The following is a 19,378-nucleotide window of genomic DNA, read 5'->3' as shown; positions in this document are numbered from 1 at the left end:
ATAAATATGTGAAAGTCTGTCCCTGAACTCTACGAGGAGTTTGAAAAATCTTTAGGGTGATATTTACCCCAAGTGACAAATTAGGGTTAACACCGCGACAGGAACGCTGATCGAGAAGAGGCACCTCTTCTTTATGACGTCAAGATTTTCTTAACACTCACACGTTAAAAATTGGACTTCCGATGGCTGTAACAGATGCCTAAAATGGCCGTTTGCAACATTTTTGCGTTGTTTGAATCGTACACAGTACCGTGCGCGGCTACACATGTGCACTCGAAGCAAACCGAACGAGGCTAACAATAAGTCTGATACACAGCTGATGCTGTAGGCCATTTCAGGTACGTGTTACGGGCATCAAAACTCGTTTTTGACGCATTCGCGATGAAAAATATTGTATACAATTAGTGACGAAGTCGGAAAATGGTGATTCGCGTGCGAGCTCCGCACTCGTCTTTAGCTCGCGCACAGACTCATCACCATTCCCTGGTTTTTGTCACTTGTTGCATAAAGTACTGTTTCCTTATTTATTTATCAACATTCATTTTCCGGATAATGGCATAGTTCTCTGAATTTTTAAAATCTTGCCTGTTTTTCACCACAAAATAGTGAGAAAAAAATGGGGTTTCATTATTTCTGCGAATGGTGTAATATACGTGCAATTATCAAAAAAGTTGTTGAAATCGTGCGAAGGAATGAATATGATTTAATTGTATAATGATCTCCAGTTGAAAATCCGTAGCAAATTTAAAGAAATTTCTAGGACATCAGACAGAACAAAAATAAAAATACACGAACGCAGAGGACACTGTACATAATAGGCGCGAAGCCGAGATATACGTTATTTCTACTACAATGTGTTAGTAGAGAAAAATGAGAAACGCGATTCGTGGCGGGAATCCACTTTTTAAAAACATGTATTCAGTGAATACAAATAAATGTATCATTCGCAGCAAACCTTAAAAATAGAATATTTCCAGAACACAAGAAAAATTCAAGGATATTGCCAGGACTTTTTAAGAACAAGCAAAATCCAAGGAAATTTTTATGACCTCAAGGACTTTCAGGACCACCGGACACCAAGTGTATGAATTGATTCTATATTTATACTCGAGAATTCTGTCGAGGCCTACTTGACCGTTTTATTTGAACGTCGATGACCGTATCGCGTTTGCTTTAGTTATTACCGCAGCTTCGTTCTGACCAGCAGTCTCTGAGGACTCTGTCACAGTTTTACGTCTCGTCTCTGCGGCTCGGACACCTTTAGTCCGTTATACATAGACATGACGAAGTTTCTGGCGCATTTGTAATTCTGAATATATTGCAAATAAATATATCTCGTACATCTTTTGAAATTCACGTACCGCTGTGAATGTTTATTGCACGCGTGTTCGGATCCATCTAACAATAAAAGGTTACGAATATAACATTGTCAACAGACAGGGAAATATCGATTCTGAAATATCTGAGTTCAAAATGTGAAAGGTGATTGATTAGTCAATCTGCAACTTGCTCAAATAATCTGAAATGCAGCATTTTTTTTTTTTTGTACTTGACCGCGACAGGTTATTTATTTATAACCAAGTGTGGCATTTTTTGTACGTGGCGGGAAAACAAAGCAGCCGCGTGATTATAATCACTGTGGTAAACCGATATTGAAAAAAATAATTACGACGCATAAATTTCATTATGAAACAACGTGGACTGCTTGATACTCTCGACCACAGGGTGTCCATGAAATTACTTTCCTTTTACAAAGCTCGCGTCGTATGTCTGCAAGTCAAACAATACGCTATCAAAAAAATGTCATATTAGTATATAAAATAATATAGGTGTCGCGGAATTTTCGCTCAGCGAAACGAAACAAGTTTCGTCAATAATTGGAATATTTTTCTCACTTATTTTTCATTTTCCCGAGCCCTCCTTTTCGAGTTTTCCCAGAATCGCTCGCTATCGACAATCCTATCTGCATTACCAAGATTTCTATTGCTGATGGCAAAAATCAGATTTAAGTTTCTGAAGTATAATGCCATCTATCGAAGGAGTCTAGAAATACCCGATGCTTATCGTTAGACTATAAATGGATGTGTCAAGCGCGCGTGCGAAAATAATGTTTCATCGTCAATTTGTATTACCTTACGTGCTAAAGTCAACTAATAGCCACTATTTTACCTATACCATTTTCGAAATTATCGCCCTTCAACTTGATAAACAAGAAAGTAAAAAAATAATAAATCCCCTTGACGACGAATCGTGGATCGATACATATGCGCATAGGTAAACCAATGGGCGTTGCAGATTCACGAGGGAGTCAAAATTATTTCACACCCTTTGTATTGACCGCAGTAACGAATTGCCAAATTCGAAAACCGTAACCAACCCCCGCATCTAGAATAATTAAAAACATGCGTGAATCGTCGTTGTATACGAGACATCGCACCTTGAAGAACATATCATTTCGAATTTATTTAACGATTGCACTTTTCACAATGCGCTTGCGCATAGCGGCGCTGCGCACGCTCTACCTTTTCTCACGCTGCACATAGGCATCCATGATCCATCTACCTGCGTATGTAATTCACGCTAGGTCTGTGCATCCGCACACCAATCATCGGTCCATTCGTGAGACAGAGCTATTCGGAGGCAGTAAGAGCAGCGACACCGGCAGCAGGGACAACACAGCGGGCAGGCAGCTTCCGATCGGTTACCGTATCCACCGAGTGGGCGCGCCCCCTCTCGGTTTTTTCCGGTACTGTTCGGGCGCTTCCGCTCCTCCGACACCCCGTCGCTGGTTCGCTTCCCCCCACCCCTCCGTTCGCCTCCCCACCTTCCCCTCGTTCCCCTCCACACCCTCATTTCACTCCACTCCCCTCCACGCCACTCGCCACTCGCCACCCTCTCGGTAGGCTTCTTCTTCCTTGGGCCGGTGTAAGGACGGGCATTGACCTCCACGCGGTGCGTATAGCGCTGCACCAAAATACCCGAGATACGTCCACGCCGGCGCGGGCGCGTGCTTACGCACCACCGACGCGCACGCGGCTCCGCAGGAGTCACGAAACGGACAGGCGTCCTCTGGCCGCCGGCTCGGTCGGAGTACCGCCGAGCTTTCGGTCGGCCGGCCTCTCCTACGTCACGTGCACGTGGCATTCGTACAACAATTACGTACAATCGGATCGCAGAATGGTCCAGATGCTACAACGATCGACCTCCGTTCAAACATCGAGTAGGTATGCATAGCCTGATGCGGACGGGCGCTTTTGCCACTCCGATGAATAATCGTTGTTAAAAAAATAACAAAACGGCAGTCTTTTACTCATTGTACAGATATGAACTACGTGTGTTCCTTGTGGTTTGTAGGCAGTACGGAACTTGATCTCTCCATCGTTGTGCACTGATTGTGAGCAAACGTTTCATTTCTTGTTACAGAGACTAGGAAATGATGATGAAAGTATCGTTAGAATAACGTTTTTAATAATATTGTTGGAATTGCAAGGCAATTCGGTACAGGTAATTATTCAGTGCGATTATACGCATAGTTGTCGGTATTAAATTATCGAGTAATTGATATTCGTTCAGTTGTCGCGAATCATTACTCGTCGCTTGTTTTCGACAAAATATTCAATCGCTGACAATTGTTCGCAAGTGAGCTTTTCACTGGGTGGAGTATGAGTTTAAGTAAGGTAAGCAAAGTTACAGAATGCCGATAAATACAATTAGAGGCGTCATGGAAATGAGGCTGGTTCGTATCTCGGTTCGGATTCGTCTCGATGGAGAGGAGCTCTCTTTTTCCTCGATCCTCGTGCTGCACGTGCACGAGACTTTCAGACTGCATTTACACAAATGCATAATAGCTGGATCGAGTGCGTATCTGTCTGAATGTGTAATCTTATCGGAAGGATTTTATACATACATTTGCCCACCGGTGCCGTTGGCTCTTTATGGCAAACACCGAAGTAGCTTGGGGTGGGGATGGAGTTTCACACATGTCTTCGGATCTATTAATTTTAGCGCGGTTACGTAATGTTGGCAAAGTTTTTTTTAGCCCAACCGCGTCCCTGACACAGGCCTAATTTCACGGTCGCTAATACGAGCGCACGTAAGCGGTGTGAGCTTTCGTCAATAGAGAAGCTCCGAATATCTACACCACTCGTCGCTACTCAAGGACAAAGATTAATGCCAGGGCGTGGTTGTTTCGTTCACTCGTGTCTCGTTATATTGCACCTGTGCATGATAACGCCGCCGATACCATTGTGGGGGAATTTTTACACCCACTTTTCAGTACCTACACGCCAACTGCACCGTGATTATCTACTTATGCCGCAACGATCAACGTGGCAAAATTTACCTCGTGCAATTATGTAGATTATGCGCAATGTGGCGTTTTACTCTTTGGCTCTGTACAGCTGAGTTACACTATTAAAAAACTTTTGCTACAGTATTCACAATTCAGACGCAGCTGAAAACTTTGAGTGGAAAATATGACGACCGAGTTGAGCGATACGGAAAAAGCACTATCGCAACTAGGAAATTTACGCTTTACTAACATTCTGAGTTGCTTTCGTTGAAAAATATCTGAAGAATAATGAATTTCACAATAATTTATAGCATTGTTACACAATTGAAAAATCCAGTTTATTCATCCGAACGGTTTGTCTAAATTCCAAAGATCTGGATGCTTCGTACGGGCGAGACGAACGAGCGTTTTCAACGTGTAATGTCATACGGGGTAAATCGGTGGAAGTGTCAACTGTAATACATACGGCTATTAGGAGAGTGCGTAAACCAACATACCCAGAAGTAACAATGATTTTATGAGGTTCGCAGTGCCAGAATCGGTTCAGCGATCCTGGAAGATATCCAAAGCTCTGATCCTTCGTGCAGCCACGATGTCAACGATCCTTTCCTTTCTCCAAAGGCACCCCAGGGTGCATGTGGTGCGATACACTCCCGTCGTTGTGAGTTCAAGTACGTACACGTACATCGTACAACGCTTAATAGCACATTTTTCCATCGCAAGAGTTGTGTTCCAATCGATGGATTGATCGTCTTCTCACCGACGATCTAAACGACGTCTGTACTTTTGTCTAAATCACGAGATTATAGTTGCATTAAGTATAATTTTTTTTCCGCGCAGTTAAAACTTTAATTTTTGCTCAATCGTGCATTTGTACAAATTAAACATTCATGCAGCTACGTGATTTTCACGTCGGCTACTTCAAACGCTCACGTCAAAGTGTTAACCGGTGTCCTCCAAATATGAACAAAAGTATGGAATCCTGCAAGGTTAAGGTTAGATGTAGCATGTCGAAGCTCAGTGAATGCAAATTATATTATGGTTCTAAGGTTTGGCAAATCAGCATTATTTCTATTTATAGAACTGTATGCAGAATTTGATCGCAGAATAAATTACCAACGAATATTCGATCGTTGAAATTCATGTATTCGTTTAGCGTCTGACAATGATTCTATGAAACACGATTTGATGGTAATGTATGCAAAAGTGATGATGCCAAATGGTTGCCTGCAGTTGAGGAAACAAGTCTGACAATTATCGGTCGTTTGCTTTCGCAGGTTCATCAGTGTCGTCGAACGTTTATCATTGATAAACAGTTAACGACGTCGTCGCGGCAACTGCAACGTCTCGGTACGCTGGAATCTCAAAATTGGTTTGCAACCCTGTTCCGAGATACGGAAAGATATCGACAGGATGTAAAGAAAGACGCGCAAGGCGAGAATCAGTTCGAGATGCACCGGTAACTGTTCTGGATTTCATGTATCACGCAGCTTTGAATACATACGTATACGTGCGTATGGCACACGGTCGTGCATCCCGAGGTGAATGACCCTTCGTTGCATTCTGTGTGCACAAACGCTATGGATACACTTACAGCACCCAATCCAGCCTTACAACCTCTCGACATGCCGCCTCTGCTACAATCCGCGGCACCATTTTGTGCACCCGACAATCCTCTACCTTTTCCCTTCACACGGGAATACCCAGATAACATTACGGCCGCGGTAAACCCTCCAGGATAAGGGAACCGCGGCGTGAAACGGTGTAGTTGAAGTTGGATTCGGTACCTCTCGTTTCGACGCTGCAGTTCAAGCCCGGCGATTACGTATCGTCGTCATTTTGATGCTGAAATGAGGCTGAACTGAACACTTTAGCATTGTTGCGTGACATGACGATCTCCGATCACTAATAGGTGGTTGCAAGGTTTGTAAGGAAAAGAGCTTTCCTTATCGAAACGGGTCCGCAGCTTCCTTATTCAAAATAACAACAAAATTACTGATTTGCTAAATATGTGAGACGTGACAATTGTTTATGACGTAAGATAAGTAGCAATAGTTTTCAAGGGGTCTAGAAGAGACTTAGTTACTTCGTATTGAGAGAGATGTGTAGACGATTTGACGATTGGTGTTGAAATGCCGATCCTTGTTAATAACTAGTTTGAAAAATTAAAGGAATGCGGTTATAGTGTCTAAAGACGTGTATAGCTGATTGGTGAAAGGACGTAAGGGTGGAAGCTCGGAGTTCCTGGAGAAGTTCTTGAGAATATAGGCGAGGAAGAGAAACTGCGGATGCTGTGTGCGGGAAACGTTGGTTATAAGGATCCTACTTGTAAAGGACGGGTAGGAAGATGCTTAAAGTCACTATGGAAAAAAAGAATACCTAATATTGCTAGCGTAATTCTAGGCTGATTTCACATCGAGCATTGCAAATTTTCCGCATTCACAACGCCTTGACGACGCAGCTGCCTGAACACTAACGTAGGTGGTATAGTACACTCGGATACGATATAAACGGAGCATCTTCTTGCAAATGGAAATATTGAACATTATCTCATCTTATACTTGACATAGAATCAACGACCAATACAGAGAAGATAGATCCCTTTCGTAATGTCCAATTAGGATCAAATTTATCACTAAGATTTTTTCAAATTGGTATCGCCAGTGGATAAAAAGTTACCACACAATCGCTCGATAACAGGCGTCGGACAATCTTTGACATCCAATTGAGATATTCGCTCTGAAAAGTGGAAATTGAATAGGGTATTAATTATGGCGAAGTCGCGTAGCAGTGGATGCGATTTTTGTTGGTCGAATTGATAATTTTATTGTTGGCCTCGATTCCATGTTTTAAAATTTTATCTTGACGAGAAGTTGGGTGGGGATAGTTGCTAAGCGACCGTAGAGCACTGACCTACCGTATTCACACTATATTGGCTCTGCGTCTGTCGGCGGTCTATCGGTACATACATCGCAGGTCGTCATGGATACTGTTGCCCCAGGTTCGGGTGAATTCGCTTTAAAACTGGGACACTGAATGATTCTCGAAAGATACGCGGTGTGACATAGTTTACGACGCCTGTCGATAAACTTTGCCTAATTAGAGGATGCATGGTAGCTATTCATCAAATTTGCACGTTGAAGTATGTGATGTCAAATCGTAATGCACTTCGAACTCATTACGATATATGCAACTTTGGCTTCAACTTCCAAGCTCGAAGTTCTTGAGAGTTTCAAATTGAGTCCGATTTTCACATATTTTGTCGGTTTATAATTTTCGATTTCAGAGGTTTACTCAATGATGTTTGAGACAATCGATAATATTGGGAAAAACCTGTAAGAAAGATGATGAATTTCCACAAGGTTCCGGATAGATCATTTGCTTAATTGGAATAACGCTTTGCTGAGTAAGAAAGCAATGTTTCACTGACAATTTCGGTCTACAGAATTGCATATCTTCAGGAAAACGTTCCACTAGGACTGCAATATAAGTTATGTGATTAGTCAAGCTGTTAAGCCGTCCACGCCCTTAATACCACTGGAAGAAGAGTCTTAACCTACATTTTGCGCATACTTGCTACCCTATGTTACGCTCTTCTTTATTCGCGGCAGGATTCTGCACGTGCGTAGTTGAAAAGAGGTCAGCCGTCTGCATCTGCGTATAATATAATGCGTCTTATGCACGCTGCACATGTGTATAAGCGTATTACGTATTAACGTTTGGAATCGTATGATACGTATCGTGTTATGCCGTCACAGTCGACCCGAGAGTGTTGTAAGCTTCAAAAAATTCCTTTAGTATTCTGTGGCATGGAGGAACAGCGTGAGCAAAGATGGGCGGGTCCTATTGTGGTCGCTAATATACTTTTATACGCTCGAAGCTTGGCACAGATTATACGTTGAGTGAAGATAGATTGGTAATCATTTCGCAACACCATTAGAAGTTGGTGACGACTGTCGAAAGTGAAGTGCTACCAAAATCCTGATGTTTCATAGAGATGCGCTTAAGTTCAAAAAATCACCTGTTCACGGTTCGGCAATTGGTGCTGGATTTACTTCTAAAAGTATAACCACAGGTCACGAGTAGCTATTATACAAAAAACCGTCTTTGCAAACAGAGTTCTTAAGCTATTACTCATTAGTCGAGTGATAACAATGACCTTGAGATTTCAATGTCGAACGGCAAAGTATGAAAGACATTTAGTTTGCGGTCTGACATCACTTACAATGTGTTCTCGGTATTCTTCGACTGATAAGGAAAACTGTATCCACCACATTTTCGAGGAACAAGTGGTGTAAGCATTATTCGTATTGTGGGCAGCGTCTTCTGTGCACCATCTTTTCTCTACGTACACATGCAGGCGTAGCAATGCGTTCTTTGTTCTGGGTAGTGAGAGGAAAAGCCGCAAAGATCCTCTCGCACCAAGCGGTTATTAAACCTCAGCTGACCGATGTTCATAATTTTCATCTCTCGGGCAGTTTTTCGAAGACATTGACACGGTTATCAACGTCCCTCTGCTCGACTTTCTGCTGCGAATCAGACAGTCTGTACCCACTTCCGGTGTTCGCCTCTTTGTGTGCCATAAGAATGTTGGTATGCGTGTCGATAACAAGTTCGCGTCATGAGGTCAGTTCCCTGTTCTCCAAGTATCCGCAACCACGTCATTTTAACTTTACGACCGGAGACCGACGGAGTCTGCCTCATTTACAGTAAAAATTTTATACTTGACGTACGTGCTGCGGTATATTTGCATTGCGTCATTACGCTTTTGCTAAGAAACAGAAAAATTCAAGGCTCTCGCGTCCAATCGACATAAAATAGGGTTTGTCGTTAGCCACCTATATCAGCTATATCAGTAGTGGCTTATTACCGTGCAGAATTTTGAAAAACGCAGGTAACATTGTGGTATTCCATCTCTTCGTTTCAACTGTACATAACGACGAAAATACCCGGCCGAATATGTTCCACTCTTACCAATTACTGTATTTGCACTCGTAACTACCGGTACATACCAGCTTATACGTGCGCGCGTCATTGATCGAGTATAACGTCTATACCCCGACTTCTCGACTGTGTTAATAATTGGAAAGTTATCGTTATTGCTGTTCGCTCGTAACAGGAACTCGGCTTGCAAAGGATTAGATTACCTGTACTGCGTCTACGTGTGCTTGTGTGTAGGCGTCGACGATAATGGGACGGCGAGCAACGTGAGTGCGAGGTAAAGTGAGAGCGAAAAAGAGAGGAAAACGAAGAAGTACAAACAGTCAATCAATCGGTGCAGAGTGTGCCTTATACTTATTTTCTTGATGATCTGGTATTCACCTCGACTATGCGCACATCTGTGAAACTCATAACTGACAGTAGGTACCATAAATCGCACTGTTCAAGTGCCTTGTTATCTCTGCGACGTGTTACATCGCCATATACCAGTCTAGGTATACTTCCGAGTTTCGCACGTCGTTACGCGGTCGATTTTTGACTCCTCACCTTCGCGAGATGACTTCCGGGCTAGGGGACAGGACCTAGACACCTAGGTATCCTGATTTTGAGGGTCACGTTCACAGCGCAGTCGTCCCCGAGGCAACGTGGGGATGGTGCGCTGCAGTCGGGGAAGGTGCCAACGGAGGCGGTGGTGGCGGCAGTCGCGGGGAGGCTTGGATTGGCTTAGCGGCACCAGGGGCGGAGGGGGCGATCCCCCCCAGCCCCCGTGCACCTTGGCTGGCTCAGGGATTGCGCTGGTCCGGGAGGGTTGGCCGCTCAGCTGAGTTCCCGGTCGATGCAACTGCATCCTCCGCGACTGGTTCTCCTCATCCCCCATCCCCTGGCCTCGCGCCACCCCTCCACCCCTTCGCCGATGCATTCTCTCCTTCCTTCCTTCCCTCCCGGCCGCCTCTCTTCTTCTCATTCTGTCTCTCTCGGCCGCCACTCTCGGTCAACGACCTCTCGAAGGCGGTGCACCGCCACTGCACCGCAGTTTGTTTACGTTCGAGCTACTTTTAATCGTTGCCGATTGCGCGAATTCGGTGCTTTTCAACTGATCTCTTGTGCCTCGAGTACGTAACTCGTGTCTGTTGGAGCTGAACAATTTTCGGTTTGTCGTTTATTCAAACCTCCGGATACCGAGGATGACCTGGTCTGGTCGGTTTGTCTTCGATTCCGAATCCACGCCGGGATGATGCATCCGTCGAACAGGAAACTTCTGTTAGTACAGGTTCGTGGATTTGGTATTTATTACAGTTCTACGATGCTGCGTTCATTCGTGTACTTCATTTATCGTACAATTGTTGTGTGTGGATCATATTCGATCTTGTGGAAAAAATTAATTCTTTCTTCTATCGAACATCTTCGGTTTCTGTTCGAAATACTTGACGGAGAAAAACATACGCCACAGGAGAACTTGCGTTCTGTGTTCAGAGTGGTCTTATTTTTCAAATTTACAAAATCCGGAATCAATTTGAGTATCAATCTTGGCATAAAATATGAATCGAAGGAAGTATAATCCTACGAACTTGTATCAATGTAAAGAGTTTTACCCAAAACTTTGAAATTCTCAGAGAAATAGGTGGATTCCCAATTTATTTGTGTTATAAGTAGTACAGTTTTGATCGCCCAAGTTGCGTCGTCACGTAAGTGTTATTTTCTTGACAAACTGTATTTTTGGAATTATTGAGGTTATGAAGTCAAATTGAACCAGATAATTCCCGAGATATCTGGAGGCTCAAATAGTGTGTACATTTTTCTTGTATCAAGACAGTCTCTGCTGCTCTGGTAGAAATATTAATGGTGGAAGGCTCCTGCAATTAATTTAAAAAAATTCATACTCAAACCGATAACTGCGATTGATAAACTTGATTAATAAAGCTGCTCATCAAAGTTTGATTACGGTATAATATACCCAACTTCCGAGGGATCAGAAAATGTGATTCCATAGATCTGACAATTTTTTCATCAGTTCAAAATTCTGTCAAGATGTCAGTACATCCCGTCACGCCCGGTACTTACTTTCCTTGTCAGGGTTATACCGTACCTCTCACTTGCATTTCCCTTTCACTTGAAATACAGCTGGTTTCATTTATTATCCAACAAAATTTAGAGTACACATTCATACCTCGTTTAAAGTTTTTGATAATCATGCCTGTTCCGTCGAGTTTCGCCTCGAAAGTCCAGACAGTCTGCATCCATGCAATAGTAACATAGAGGCATAGATCATTGGTATTGTATTCGTAAAATAGGCAATAGCACAGCTGAATCAGAGCAGCGAACCTTGCGTTTTGCAAACGAAAGCCTCCTTACTCGAACAAGCTCAGTGCCAATATCCGGCATGTTTCGTAACCCTTTTTTGTCCATTCGCTCGATGACCGTTTGACGACCATTCCGCGTTCCAGAGACGACCAGCTTACTCACGCATAATTACGGTAAATGAACCGACACTTTCCCACCGGCTCGGCGGGGAGTGAATCGGCACCTATATACTTTGCCCTATTTTTCCCCCTTATCCCTTCGGTGTGATACGACGACGTGGCTCGAGGGGTCCTTCACCCGACGATACGAAGGTGGCTGCCGGCTGGCTGCGGCGGTTGCTCGTTGTTAGCTCCGTCATCTGATAACAGTTTCTGCGGCTCACTTACCAGTCGAATGATAAGTGCCGCTGCGCACTCGGATTAAGTGTTCGCCTTCGGGTTAAAACCTTTACGCGTGTTGTGCAGAGTCTGCGTCTCGTTACCGTGACTGGAGTTACCTTCGCGTCGTTACGCTCTTCCTGTAGGTTCATTCCAACGGGCGATAAAACTGACGCGCAAACATGCCATACAGACTTCTATAACCGCAATTCTTGCCAACAATCTCAATATTCATTAACCGACAACGATTTTTTCTCTCTGTTTCAGGTAAGTCGAGGCGTTAAGCTGGAATTTGAAATAAATACATGTTTGCCCTGCAGTAGGTATGCTTGTTAATTTCAAGCCATGATCTGCCTCAGATTTCACGCCATGGACAAATTAAGATCGCCCTAACTAACTGTACGCTAATACTGTGAGTACCATAATTACCTAATATTCGATTATCCTTCTGCTTTTAGCTATACATTCTGAACGGTACTGCTAAAGGCTAACTTCATTTAACTCGATGTATACTATCCCCTATGGACAGAAGGTCGATAACTCCTCTTTTGTCTACGAATTGCCTTTGCCGTTGCTCTTCTGTTTCACAAAATTGCCTTGCATTGTTTCACTGCATCATACTCGCCATAATAGATTCATTTTCCACGAAAAAATGATCATTTATTACGTCAAGATTGGTCTTACTAAGCAGTACAGGATTCGAAAAATATGCATAATACAATGAAATCAATATCTAATTGTAAGTCTACAAAATACGGTTGTGCAATAGGTTATTCCGGCATATAGTCTTGTCGTGATTTGACAAATTACAACGACTTTAAGTTAGCTCAAATTCTGTTTTGAACCGCTAAAAGGATCTGAATTATTCCTTGCATTTTCCGTACGAATATCTCACCACGAAATTCCACCTAACGAGGAAACGACAAAAATGTTAACCGAGACCAGCACTTGCAGTATTATTCTCGGAATTTTTTTTTCAATTTTCATCACCAGAAAAATCGGGAAAAATTGGCGTATCTTGAGTCGAAGGTCAACTATAAAACTGATCACCGTCCTCCAGCACTTCCTGCGCGGCACACCCTTGTTAGTTTTTCGAGCTCCTATAAGCATCGGGGTCAACGTTCCACAGGTTTAACGTACCGTCAACGGTTATCGTGAAATCCACACGGACCTGAATCGTCTTGAAAAATTTCCCCCTCAGAAAAGTCTTTGACCCCAGGGTGCATTGTAGACATTGCAAGACACTCCCTCGGCTCTTACATAACCACCCTTCGGGCCCTGTCCATGCGTCTGCAAAAATACCGCCGAGGCCGGTTTCACCTAGGTAGGTTGCACGGATCGCGCGTGTCCGTGTGCACTATGACGTATGGGTGACGCACACCGGTGTCTGGATACCTACATACGTAGAACACGGAGTCGGGCAGGGAAGTGCAGCAAGGGTAGTCGCAGTGAGCATTGAACCCGGAGCCGTATCGAGCCGCCCAACCCTCGACCGGTATCCCCGTTCCACTCGTCGTCGTCGGTGGCGGTTGTCCCGGACCTTCCGCAAGTCGGACCGCAGTGCGCAGGCAGGGATTGTTTATAACTCGGAAGCGCAGGCGCGATCCTCGAGCTTCTCGTACACCCTCCAACCTCCGGCTTCGGGGAACCGGGAGCTAGGGGACGTTTGCGACTTATGGAGGGGGTCTCGAAAAGGGAGGAGGAACGTCACTGCGGGGCAAAAGGAGCCGCGAGGGGCGGGGGGGGGGGGGGTGGAGGGAGACGATGTCGAGCTGCAACGAACCGACGAAGGAACGCTGCATCGGGTGGGAGATACCCTGTCGTACTCGACGGAGTTGTGGATAGACCCACCTACCCATCTCTACCTAGTTTGAAGCGAAAGTGCCCTTCGACGAACCTACAGCCTACAGCATGCAGAATGCAGAATGCAACTTTGCCCGTGGGCTCCTGTCGCACGGTTTTCTTGACGCGAGCCTGGCACATGGGTTCGTTTGTCATTCCTGACATTTTTTTTATTTTCTACCATTTTTTTCTAGATTCATTTTATTCCTTGCAATTACATGCAGGTTCTATATTATATTTTACGAATAAATTCTTTAGTGGAAACGTGATAATCTAGCCAGATTGCAGGTTTTTTTTCTATCTCTAACTTCTTACAACTGGTCATTCCGACAAATCTAGATATTTTTGGTTAATTCACTAACTGTATTCATCGAGATAGTCAATGAAATTGCTGATTTGGAACAGTATCCCTACGGGATTGTGGTTGTGTAAAGGTTCTTAACAGAACCTCGGTACGGTATGTATTTTTTTCGAATGCATTCTGGAATTAAACATCAAATCACAATTACTTGAGATGCAAATCAGAAATATAATATACGGTTTGTCTGGGAATATAAAATAGGACGTAGTGGAAAAAAAATTAAGTCTAGCGGGAATCCTTACGCATTATTGACTCTCTTCTGAAGCGAGTTAAGTAGCTACTTCTTTTTTTCCTCTTCTTCTTCCCTAAAGGAACTTGCGACACTCTCTGACACGTATCTCTAACCAGAGCAACTTCATTAAACTGGTCGTATAAACTGAATCTACTTATCAGTACGCTTCAAATTATTTTTTTCCATTACTTCAGTGGTATAGATATAGATTCTTTATACTTGGGATTCCACGATTTTTTTCTTGAGCTGTTGAGTAAACTCGTTCTACTAGGATGTTATGCTAGTTCAAGTTTTTCTTGTTTTCTATTATTGTGGACAGCTCTTGATTGCGTTCATTTAGTAGCATTGCAAATGTCACAGTCTATTTAGCGTATATTTGTCTAATCATACACCGTTTCTACAGTTAAATTATAGAGTACAAGACTTTGACAACCTATCGAGGATTGAGTGTATGATCAGTAAAATTTGTATAACGCTGTATACTCTTAATTGTGTGTGCCTATCTACTTATTTCACAATATTCTAGCCACGGCTAAGCATAGCTGGTATAGTTATATTTCACCGGCATGTACGATGCGTTGCTTTAATATAATCCTTCTAACGAAGAATCGATGCTTAAACTGTTTCTGTGCCCGTTACCTTGGTATGGGAATTAGAAATTCCGGACTCATCAGCTTGTGCAAAGCGAAATTAGTAAGTAAACCTTAAGACAAATTTGAAGTCTCAACGTTGATACGCCATCTAATAATTGACAGCACACCCTGTAACGTATCGGCACATTCGTGTTTGCTCTGCAGTTATTTGAACACCGATTATTCTGTAATGTATTTGCAAGATAGACATTTCATGTATTCCGGAATCCTTATATCGAATATCGAGACGGAAATCAGAATATTTTCGAAACTGTATGCTTAATATTGCTGCGGTCACACATAAGCGATTCACACTCGGCTCAAACTTCGTGCTGGTCTAAACCAAATATATGAGAAAAAAAATACACCTGTAAGTCGTTGCTGCCGTTTTTTATAACAAATATATATTTATTTCCAAAATATTTGGTGTTGTAGAGAAAAAAAACTTCCTCGAAGTCTTTAGCGCTTTTTTTTCACTGCAAAATTCAATATTATATAATACAACAAATTTTAGAGACAAGATTAAAAGCTGACATAAAAGAACGTTCTTATACAGCTTATCAGACCCAACGACTAAGGTAGGTTGAAAAATTACTCGAACACCCAGCCAACGAAAACAGTCCTTGGAAATACACAGGGTGACCCACATGCGTCTTATTGATCAATATGCGCCTTGTTAACGGAGAGCTCTATTTTCCCGCGCAACGCAGCGTTTCTCTCGTCCCGACGTTTTTTTAAAATAAGAATATACGAGTTCCTTTGTATGAGAGGCTGAAGTCTTCGATAATAACTAACTGTGAGGCTTAAAAATAAAAGCACGGGAACGATGATTTGGTACAGAGACGAACGGAACACTCCGTATACGTTTCGCCGATCGGAATGCCTCATTGTCGCACGGGGCTGCGTCTGAATCGAGTTATGCAACGTAACGCATCTCCGCGTAAATATACGTAAGTTCCGCCGCCTCGATGATGCGTGTGCCTTGGGTATTACGGGAGTGCAGGAGTGCAGTGCACAGCCGCACCGAAATAGATCTCTCGAATTGAAACCTACCTGTCGAGGTCTCGTGCTTGGAAATTCGTTTGACGTTTTCGGAGGTTTGACTAAATGCCATTTCCCATTGTCGCGTGTACGCAGCTGTGGTTACGATAATTATAATTACCTTGCATACGCACTTTCGCATCTGCAGCGATTGAGAGCTTTTGTGAGTATGTAAAAGGAATTTAAGGAAATATGTGTTGCAAAAAGGACAGCATTTCTTTGATTTCGGTAACATAATTTTAGCCGTGGCTATGCTTACCGTTTGAAAGTTACGTATATCTGATATCTGGTGTATTAGAATATCAGTGAGCGAAATTTATTGATATCATATTAAATTTGAAAGAAATTCATACAACACTATGACATGCCCAGAAGGCTTTGAATATTTCATTCGCCCATTCACAAGTACTTGGAATCTTTTTAACCCTGATTCTTTCACATCTGATATCTTTACCAAAATTGACGAATGCAACATAGGATTTGTCTGTATCAGCGAACTCCGTATAGCTCCATATAACTGTTTACCACACAGCATCTTTTGTTAAACGGGCCTGAAAATTTCACTTGTATCATGACTGTTTCTCCGCTCAATTCCTTGATCAATAAATTTGTGATACAATTTTTCCCCTTAACTGTATTTCCTTGCATCGTTTTGAGTAAGAAATATCCAATCCTCGAGCAGGAGTAAATTAAACTTGTGGATCTGCGTATATATTACGTAACATGAACGATGGTTGTTTTATGAAACTAATAGCTCATCCAGATCGCCCCGGTAATCAGGTTCGCTCCGGTCGATACGCGGCAAGTTTCTCTTGACGTTCGTGTGTCTATCGGTGCAACAAGCGCAAGCTCGATACGTAAATACTAACCTAACCCAACCCAACCCAATACGCGCAGCGCTTAATCGTTTGATTAGCTATTTCCCGTCGCTCGAACCGGCTAAGTTCAATGTGAAGAAAAATGCGAAATAACCTGCCCCGAGAGAAGTGTTAGAATTAGAATGACATTTATCGATGATCTAGGCCAAGAGTCCCTGAAGAGTAATGTCGAATGTTTGAATATGCAGTCGGTAAAAATATCTAACGAATATCTGCATAAAGTATACGAAGTGGATGAGGTAAGAATAAAATGAATCAAAGAAAGTAAAAAGTGAAAATGAAATGGGTATGCAAAATGAAATTCGCGTGTTTCTATACAACGTCCAGAAAATGTTAAGGGCCCGTTGACTCGGAATGTCATATACATATTTCGTGACGTCAGAGCGGAGAAATTTCCTTTTCGTATCGTGCGAGAACGGGGGTACGAATCTGATTATAATTTTTTTTAAATCGTAGCTTGAATAAAAGTGGACCTCTGTATCTCAGTAATTGGTAACTTGAATCAGTGATGATATTTATTATGAATAATTATGAAATAGATAAGATCACGTCACGTTAAACATGGCCGATCGGAACCACCGACTTGTTGAATATTCACCACTTCTACGATTTCAGAAATTCTTTCGCTTCCAACAGGGAGATAGAGACGTATAAAAGCACGCACGCAATTCGGGAAAACCTATTCCATCAGCCATCTTTCCGTAAATACAGCGTGATTCGGCAAGGAAATTTTCAGGTGACAGGAGCTCGTTCATGATCCACAAAAAGTCTTTCTCGACTTGTAAGTGATTTCATTGGTCGGATCTAACGGAACTAGCCAGTGACATCAGTGGCCTTAGTTCAACGTTGAAAGTCCAGAAGCGCTGTAAGTGCTTATAACGTCGCGAAATGGATATTTACATTAAGCCAGGTCAGCGGCGTCCTAATAGTTATCTGTTTTGAACGATACGAAAGTTGCTTCGTATAATCCTTGAGATAAAAGCGCGCCACTTCACATTCGTCGAGATTAAAAAATCAGAACGGCCAGACAACGACCTAGTAGTATCACAATAAATTGAGTCAGGCGTTGGCAAGATTCAAGTGATGTTTTATAAGTCAGGGCCGACACTGCGTCGTATTACGAAATGTTGCCAACGTGCTGCACTGTGTTGGTATATCGTACGTATAAGACCGCCTTAAGCAGCGCGCACGACAAACCGGTTTCGACAAATTGACGGTGGTGGAACGCTCGATCGGTGCCTATAATTTTCATTAATTGCAGTTTGCACGGGTAAAACGAGATAGTAATCAGATTAACCGTCACCTATAATAGTAATAAAACGATTACCTGCATTCGTACCTGGGGTGAGGTTTGAAAGAACATATCGTGACACGTTCTGTGAGTGGAAAAACCGGCGTTTTTGTTTTTTATTTTCTTTCTTTATTTTTCTTTCTTTACTCCCAGCGCAAATGCCTCCCGATATATAAGCGTGAAAGTGGTTTCACACTCGTATAAACGCAGTAAATAAACGTGGTTACACCGATTGTCGGTTTTCTTTGTTTTTTCCCCCTCTTTTTGTACAGGAAACTGAAGCGGAGGGAAGTAAAGGCGGGCGCGAGAAAAAATGAAAAGAGAAAAGGAAAGAGAAAAAGACGAGAGAAAAAAGAAAGATCGGCGATTGCTTTCACACGCGGTGAGCACGAATTACGTAACTTGGTCCTTATCGTTTTTCGAAGCCCAGATATCTTTCTGGAGTACGTACGAGTTTTCAAAGCGATTTTCCAACGGTTCTCTAACGTCGTCGAGAACCTGATAGCTTATGTAACATTTTCCACGTACTCCAACGACCTTCCTCTATGGAAAGGATATCTGAAATAGCAACGGCCCCGATATGGGTCAACGTGCATTGCATTGTGGGTAGACGTGCGCGGTCCGTAATGCTGTCGTCTCTATTCGCGGAACAAGTGCAGCCAACGGTGTGGCGTTAAAGTTTATCACGATGATTGAAAATTTAGGAGACGATCTCGCTCGTCCCGTTCTCATTGACGCCAGGCTCACATTTCCACGAATACGTCACCAGATTGAATTTGGTAACGTTATCGTAACGATTTATGCTGAGTATAAACCGTTATTTCACGATTTTGAAGTTGTCTGATATTCAGTAAATTGTTATAAAACAATACACACTCATATTCCGAAATGTTAGTTCCTTAAAGACCATTTAAAATAAAGAAAACGGTGATTTTTTCCCCAATGTTTCGTTACGATAACGTTACTAAATTCAACCTCGTAATACATCCAACTTTGTGTCATACAGCTTGTCAAAATTTTCTTTCAAATGATAGTCGTACGGTTGACTGCTGACAACTTTGCCTTTCGAAAAAAAAAAAAAAAAAATGCAAACTCAGTTTAGGTGGTATGTCGCATTATTGAAACGTTTATATTTCGTTATTTGGAATCGATATTCTTCATTCACAACCTAATACACGAACTCTAACATTA

The 19,378-nt window shown here is 42.7% G+C and overlaps 1 protein-coding gene across 3 annotated transcripts in view; it reads left to right on the top strand.

Moving 5' to 3' along the window:
• The window catches only part of LOC124299977 (hormone receptor 4), a 110,327-nt gene that overhangs the window by 20,216 nt on the left and 70,733 nt on the right, over nucleotides 1-19,378 (top strand). Inside the window, exon 1 of one of the 3 annotated variants that reach the window (XM_046753521.1) lies at nucleotides 12,304-12,322. The exons of the other annotated variants lie outside the window; for them this stretch is intronic. The gene's annotated coding sequence lies outside the window, so the exon portion shown is untranslated. Of the gene's footprint in view, nucleotides 1-12,303; nucleotides 12,323-19,378 lie in introns of those variants that run through there. 3 annotated transcript variants of the gene reach the window in all.

Source organism: Neodiprion virginianus, chromosome 3 (assembly GCF_021901495.1).
Source record: "Neodiprion virginianus isolate iyNeoVirg1 chromosome 3, iyNeoVirg1.1, whole genome shotgun sequence".
Classification (NCBI taxonomy): Eukaryota; Metazoa; Arthropoda; class Insecta; order Hymenoptera; family Diprionidae; genus Neodiprion; species Neodiprion virginianus.
This window is presented reverse-complemented; position numbering and strand designations above follow the sequence as displayed.